At 33.2% G+C, this 8,265-nt stretch overlaps 1 long non-coding RNA gene across 2 annotated transcripts; it reads left to right on the top strand.

Moving 5' to 3' along the window:
• The first annotated feature begins 2,577 nt into the window (after positions 1-2,577).
• On the top strand, positions 2,578-5,116 carry LOC125492452 (uncharacterized). Of its 2 annotated transcripts, XR_007269045.2 has the most exons (4): positions 2,578-2,597; positions 2,707-2,740; positions 3,281-3,338; positions 4,659-5,116. It is a non-coding gene; the product is annotated as an uncharacterized LOC125492452 (long non-coding RNA). The 2 variants fall into 2 exon arrangements; XR_007269044.2 differs by having other exon boundaries at positions 2,584-2,740.
• Positions 5,117-8,265: the final 3,149 nt, after the last annotated feature.

Below are 8,265 nucleotides of genomic sequence, written 5' to 3'. Positions count from 1 at the left end.
GAGGAAAGGGAAAGGGTATGAGAAAGGTTTACAAGAGGATTGGAAAGGTTCCCTTTGATTAAAAATGTTGTTTGGTTAGGAATATCAAAGAAATTGGAAAATTATTATTATTATTAAAATAATAATAATAACAAATAATAATAAATAATAATAAATATTAATAATTAATATTAATAAAAATAATAATATTTATAATAATAGTTTTTAACTAATAATAGTAATAATAAAAAATTATTTCAAATAAAAATTATTATAATAATAATTAAAATAATAATAAATAAATAAATAATATAGAATAATAATAACAAATAATAATAAATTATAATAATTATTATTATTATTAAATAATAATCATAAATATAAAAATAAATAAATAATAATAATAAATAATAAATCATAATATTAATAATAATTATTATTAAATAATAATAATAAATAAAATAAATAATAATAAATAATAAAATAATAGTATTAATAATAATTGTAAATATTAATAATAATAATAATAATAATAATAATAATAATAAAATAATAAATAATAAAAATAAATAAAAATAAAATTAAAAATAAAAATAAAAATAAAAATACAAATAAAAATAAAAATAAAAAAAATACAAATACAAATAAAAATAAAAAAATAAAAATAAAAAAAATAAAAATAAAAATAAAAATAAATATAAATATAAAAATAAAAATAAAAAAAAAGAAAAAAAAAATAATAATAATTATTATTATTATTATAATAATTATAATAATTATAATAATAATAAATAATAATTATAATAATAATAATAAATAATAATAATAATAATTTTATGGTAGAGGGATATGGGGTAATCCCAAACCTTGGGGGGTGGTGGAGAATCAATCTAAGGGAAAAGAGGGTAATCCTAATAAGAAAAAGGGGTAAATGGTTTGAAAAAACACACTAACCAAACACTCACAAAGGGAACACAAGGAACTCGATTCCCTTTCCCTTTCTTGAAACCCTCCAACCAAACGCCCCCTAAGAGTTACAGGGAGAATTGTGTGTTTATAATTTTATCTGAGAAAAGATTCTTAAGAGAATTAGAGCAAAGGGAAAAGAGAATAGTCAAATTCTTCATACCAGATATTGAATTTAGGTGTTTTTGGAAAAAAGAAAATTTGGGACCTCGTTGGAGACCCCATAATAAGACAAGATAAAATGTCTTAACAGATCGAAATCTCTTGCTGGTTAACACGGTCTTGGTTTGCCGGCAGATACTTTGAGATTGAGGAGATGTTAAGGGGAAATTTTCTCCTAAAGTGTCCCTAATGGAGATGTCTTTGATATGATCCCATTAATACGTTCACTTAGGTTTTCTACATAGAGTCAGTTTATCTCATGTTGTTTTCAATCATTATAGGAAAAAAAATAAGTTGAGATAAGGATTAATTATGTTTGATAAGTTCACATAAGTAAAAACTAGCATTCTATTGTCCGTTCACTCAGCAGGTGATTGCTTGTTTGCAATCTTCTGAAGCTTGGCTTGGAATTCCGGACTTTATCAATCTTTCGACTTCTTCTTCTTTTAGGTATTGGATTGAGGAGTGTCATTCAGTTCTTAATAAGGCTGCCATTGAGAAGTTGGCTTGTGTTTGGTGGTTCATTTGATTTTGTTGAAACAAAGTAATTTTTAATGAGGAGGGCTTTTCTCCTAGGAAGGCTAGTGCTTTGATTAGTCATTTCTTTGCGCAATGGGTTGTTGATCCTGTTAAGTCAGTGGAGGGTTCTGGGAGTTGCACTGTGCATTCTCCTTCTCAGCGAAAGGTTGCGAGATCGGGTCCACGGTTAATTTGGACCCCCCCCCCCTGAGGGCTTCTGCAAGCTAAATTTTGATGGCTCCAAACTGAGCAACGGTGATGCTGCCTTGGGGTTTGTGATTCGAAATAGTGGGGGGGAAGTGCTGCTGGCTGGGGCTAAGTCCCTCGGGACGCATGTTTCCATTGTCCAAGCGGAAGCTTGGGCCCTTTATGAGGGTATCAAAGGAGCCCACTCGCTGAATATTTCTCAGTTGGTTGTGGAAGGAGATAATTTGGTAGTTATTAACTCTATGAGGAAGGTTTGGCGTATTCCCTGGGAAATTTCTAACATTTTGGTTGATGCAGGGTTGGATGCTGCTTTATTTTCGGAGTGCCACTTCTGTCACTGCTTCCGCGAGGCAAACCGAGCGGCAGATTTCATGGCTAAAAAGGCGCATTCTTACTCCTCTCTGTTGTATTGGTTTCCCCCGTATTGTATGTGTAATCCCCCATATTTTTAAGATATTTAATTAAATAGTTTTAATCATTTTTAATTATTAAAGCTATTTAATTTCAGTATTTAAGAGCAGAAGGGTATTTTGGTCATTTTACCAAAAGAGTATTTGAGTATTCCACAAAGAAGTATTTTAGTATTTCAATAAAGTATTTTGTTAATATTAGTAGGAAGATTATTTTGGAAGTTTATCATCAAATGTATTTTGGCAATTTGATGAGTAAGGGCATTTTAGTCTTTTACCCAAATTGACTACCACTATAAAAAGGGAAACCCTAAGTTTTCCCATCCTTTTACTAGCCACTTTCTTCAAAAAGGAGTAAGGAGGATTCTTTTTCTCTCAAACTTGTTCATCTTCAAGTAAGTTCTTCAAGAAATTTCTTCAATAATTCTAGCTTCTAATCTAGTTTTGTTTTTGAAAATTGTAGGGAGATCTTGCAAGTACCAAAGGAAAGTAGAAAGGTTATTTTTCTGAATTTTATTTTCTCCTTTTTCTTTTCTTCCTCTTTAATTTCGGACTCCCCTCCCCCTTGAGTTTTTCCGGCCACCGTCGCGGTGGGGCGCCGGCTGGGCACCAGCGAGATGCTGCCTGGCCACTGCCAGCAGTGGTGGCGACGGCGAGCCACAGTGAGTGCCGCCTGCCACTGCTGCGTCGGTGGTGGGCGGTGGTGCTCGTGGTGGCCGCCGGTAAGTTTAAGTTTTTGTGTTGTGGTTTTCGAACCACATGTAAAAAAAAAAAAAAAAATTTTGTTATTATTTTAATTTAATTACAGCAGCAATTAAGTTGTTAAATAATTATTTTTATGAAGTTTTAAGTACTAGTTTATAGTGGGTTTTGCCTACTAGTAAAGGTTTTCAAGTTATGACTTTATAAAAAATAGTTTTTAAAGCATTTGTAAGAAAAATCAGCTTTATTAGTATATTTAAAATGCTGATTTTAATTATTAAGTAGCTTTGAATTGTTGTTGGAAGTACTAATTGATAGTACTTTATTGTTGGTAGGTATCGAGAATAATTAAAGCCAGTCAAACTTTTGACTGTTGATTTTTGTGTAATCAAGGTACATACACTTTGACCTTGACTTTAGTAGTTTCCAATGATATATATATTTTATTGAGCATGAGGAGTAAGGAGAGGCTTATGCCTTGGAATTGTTTGAGTACATGTTGAGAACTTAGAAAGGAGATTAGGAATGGAACTTTTAAGTTATTCCTATATTTGAAAAGCATGTGATTGATGATTATTGCTTTTGAGCATGATTAAAGTTATTAAAGTTACTCTTGAAGTTATGGCTTGCCTATGAATATTTTATTGAGCATGGTCTCATTTGAGGTTATATATTTTGAGCATGGTCTCATTAGAAGTTTATATATTATTGAGCAAGGTCTCATTAGAAGTTTATATTTTATTGAGCATGGTCTCATTAGAAGTTTATATTTTATTGAGCATGGTCTCATTAGAAGTTTAAATTTTATTGAGCAAGGTCTCATGAGAAGTTATATTTGTTGAGCAAGGTCTCACAAGTTTCAAGTTATTGAGCAAGGTCTCACTAGTTAAAGTTATTGAGCAAGGACTCACAAGTAGTTGAATCATTAAGCAATGACTCAATTGATTGGATCATGGATCCTTAAGAAAGTAAGAAAAAGGACTCATGGAGTCATTAAAGTAATAAGATGAGCAAGGTCTCAAAGAATTTAGAATTGAGTTAATTATGGTGTTGTTGCATTCACTTGTTAAAGAAAGATAAGAAATTAATTTATTTGCTAGATGTATTATTGTGAATGTGTCTCACATAATGGGCTTTGGCAATAAAACTCTTGGGATGGATCCCCATGAGTATTGAACATAAGGGGGAGTTAGTGTGAAACTATACTCCTGCATATAGCTTAGCATGACGATGTTAATGCTTTTATTTTATCAAGCAAGTTTATGGAATTCCAATTATCAAGATCTTTGAGTGGACTAGGTGTCACTCGTATTCTTTATCTCTGAATGTGTTGAGTCTAGAGGCTCACTCTCACCCTCATTCACTACTAACAAGCTTAAAATTCTCGAGTCAAGTTATTTAAAGTTCATGGAACTTTAGTAAGAGGTGTGGGATCTCTTACACAAGGAATAGTAGCCCGTATGACTCCAAGGGGAAGACGGTGCCCGTTCATTGCCAAATAATAATAAAAGAAAGTATTTAGTAAGTTCAGTTATGTGCTTGTCGCATGTAGAGTCGTAAGAAGAGCAAGCCGAAATGATTGAGGATTGCATGCATTATTATTCGCATTAATTAGTTGTGTTATGTACTCGCCGTTGCTGATGTATGTGTTCTTTGTTTCTTTCGGTTGTTGTTTTTCCTCAACAACCCTGTGATGATCCATTTGGTGAGCAGAGTTTAGAGAAGAAGTTGCAGGTACAAGTTCTTGATGTGCATGGAAATCATAAGCATCCGGATGGGAGTTTTTCGTACACGAGTACTTTCTTATTTAAGTTATCTTGAATTTTATATTTGACTTTACTTGACCAATGGGGTCAAGGTTTGACTTTTGAATATGGGACTAGTATGGGATAGTCTCGGAGTTTGTAATTCATTTACATACTTTCTTATTTCCGTTGTATTAAAGTATTTTCAGTTTATCTTAAAAGACTTCCGCTGTATTATCTGATTAGCCTTACGTATTATCATGCGTGGCATAACAACTCCCGCAATTTCTCCTAGTTTATAAAAGGAGGAGTCGTGGGGGTGTTACAGTATGGATTTTTCCCTTATCATCCGAAAGGATGTTTTAGGTTGGCCCCCTGATTAGTGGGTGGGTTGCCTAAGTCTTTTTTCCTTACCAAAAAAAAAATGCACGTGATGCGTGCGTCGATTGTTTGGGTATGTCGTTCTTAATAAATTTCATCTAACTATAATTTTAGAAATGTGATTGAACGCATGTGCATGATTCTCAATAGAGGTGGGCACGGGCCTGTTCACGGGATCGGCCCGCGGGCTTGAATAAATGGTGGGCCGGACCGGGCCCAGGCCCATGAGTGGCTGGCTGTGCCGGGTCGGGCTTGAAATTTTAAAAAATTGTCAACGGCCCGGCCCTGACCCACGGGCCCGCGGGCCGACCCATGTTTTATGTTGTATTTTTGTATTTTTTACAGTTTTAGGGTAAAAAACAAAGAAAAGGAGCGTTCGGCCTGCGGGCCGGCCCACGCGGGCTCATGCCGGTACGGGCCGGAAATAAAATTTCTTGACCATTACAGGCCCGCGGCCCACGTAGCGGACAACGGGTCGTGCCGTGCCTCGAGGGGGCTCGTGCCGGCCCGACCCATGCCCACCTCTAATTCTCAATGCATAAAAATACAATAATCCTAGTAGCATAACTATTACTCATATTATTTAACTATTACGAATAAATTAATAACTAATAACATTTAGGTATTAGTTATGTTTTTCAAATAAAAAGTTAAACTTTCAAATGCAACAATTAAGTTCTCGGTACCAAAAGTGATCTGGTATGTTTCTTCAATGTTTTTGCAAGTGCAAGTTATCATCTAACAATGAGCGGTATATATTACTCTTTGTGATAAATATGTGTCAAACTCTTCTTTAACTTCAAACATGATAAACATTTTTTATCAGGTGAAAAAAACAAAGTAAGTGTTTGTGGATATTGTCATTGCAAACTTGTGCTTAAATATTTTACTTACATCCAAATTAAACATCCAATCAATGTATGTAGAGAATGGAGGAAAACAATATAGGTTTTAGGGCGTCTCGATGGATTAGAGAAGAAAGAGAGAATGTGTTTATGTGTGATTATGAAGTTAGGGTCAATAAAATGCATTATAATATGAAATATATGATATAACTAATATACTCCAACACTTAACTAATATACTCCAACACTTAACTAATATATATACTTTAGCGCTTAACTAATTCATCCGGCGAGAAGCAATTTCATAACGAATAGGTGCAAGCGTTTAACTAATTCTACTGCTGGTTTGATGCACGTGCGTGACGTCAGCATGACATCAGCGGTCTCACGTTAACACTAACGTGAGACCGTCTCTCCAAAAACGGATTCTAATAAAAAACATGTTATTTTATAATATTAAAGTTATTTTCTTATAAGAATTCATCAAAGACTAAATCAACATTTTTTTAGGCTAAAAAAATGAAACATTAACTTACAAAAATATAAGCCAAAGCGAACTAGATATCCCGTTAAGGAACTAGTTTCAGTTTTGCTTATCGAAAATTTTGGACTTGGTTTAGCTAGCTTCGATTATATTTCCAAAATCTCATAACTACTTAGGTGTTGGTCCAGCTCCTGTTTCCAACTTTTTTGACCGTATACCTCCTAGCTAGTTAGATACACCAAGGCTCCTGTTCCAACTACTATTATTATATTATATTTATATTGTATTATTATTATTTTGAAGCGTATTTTTTGACCCATTGAATATAAAATAAGGGAGAGAAGTGATAAAAAGAGTAATTTTTGGGGAAAGAAGTCAAAGATAGAAAAGTAATACACCCTCCGATTTATTTTGTTGTTCCTATTTTGAATAGTTTTGTGAGAGGAAATTGGTTAAAGTTGGAAGAACTTTCGGAAATGGATGGAGTATTGCTTTATGGTGGGTGAAGAACTCCAAATAAATAAGTTTAAACAATGTAGCAACATATAAAAAAGAACATTTAAGGAGAATGTAGCAATTAAAAGAACACAAAAGGAGTATCGTAAATTTTCTAATAACCTTATTCCATACGATCTTCAACCTCGTCATTTTTTTCCACATCATCTTCATTATTATCTTCACCATCAGCTTAATGTGCATCATTCAGTTTAACATCTCTCCAAATTAGCCTTGCTAAGGCTTTTCGTCTTTCAAACATGTAAATATATATAGGAGTAGTCAAATATATGTAAAAATAGTTTTGTATTTTGTAAATTAGGCAAGTCAATATTTTGTTGCTTAGAATTAGGAGTCATACATGCTATTGTTCCTGTTCAACAATATTAGGCGTGAAACATGCTATTGGTTTTGTATATATTGACTTGCGAATAGCAATCTTGGAAGAAAATATTATATTAATAATATTATTATTTCATATCATTATTATTCTACTTGTTATTATTAATATTACTCAATTCATAAGAATAATATTATGCATATTATTATTACTATTATTATTATCATTAATATTATTAATTATTACCATTATCAATGATGATAAAAATATTACTCGTAATTATTAATAATACTCATTTCAGATCATTTCAATTCAATTCATACCAGTTCAATTCAGATATTTTCATTTCAATTCAGTCCAGTTCAAACTTATTCATTTCAGTTCAGTTCAGACTTATTCAGTCCGAAAAACATAATCTAATTGTGCTATAGTGACAATAAGTTGTGCTAGTGTGACAAACTCATCCCTAGGTTTGGTCATATGAGATTCTAATGGTCCTCTTATTGTGCTAGTGTGAGAAACTCATCCCTAGGTTTGGTCATATGAGATTCTAATGGTCCTCTTATTGGTGGTAATGAGTAATGACTAATGAGATGTTTGAAGGTGGATGGATTGGGATGCTAATTAATATGACAGACCACGATGGCCCGTTTTGATTTGCAGGTGGCTCAAAGTTTTGGCCACTGCCTACTAGGATATTATTCTTGAATGCGATGCTCAAAGTGTGGTGACGTTAGTGAAACAAGGAGTTCACGGTCATGAGTCATGACTCTCCTATATTGTATTTAGGGCGGGTACGACAAAAACTTTTGAGGTAATTTTTGTTGTTTTAATTTAGTTAAAATACTAGTTATAACAAAATAGTGAAAGTATTGGGTCAGACCGTCTGACCAATATTTACTGTCAGACGGGCTGAGCCCAATACTCAAATGGTCTTAGTAAGAGAATGCAGACTTCGCCGCCCTTCTTTCCCTTTACCCCTCCCTCCTTCTCACTCAACCACCACTAACTCCGTCGCATCCCACAAACA

The sequence above is a fragment of the Beta vulgaris genome, chromosome 8, assembly GCF_026745355.1.
Source record: "Beta vulgaris subsp. vulgaris cultivar EL10 chromosome 8, EL10.2, whole genome shotgun sequence".
Taxonomy (NCBI): domain Eukaryota; kingdom Viridiplantae; phylum Streptophyta; class Magnoliopsida; order Caryophyllales; family Amaranthaceae; genus Beta; species Beta vulgaris.
The sequence above is the reverse complement of the archived record's forward strand: the minus strand, read 5'-3'. Positions and strand labels throughout refer to the sequence as shown.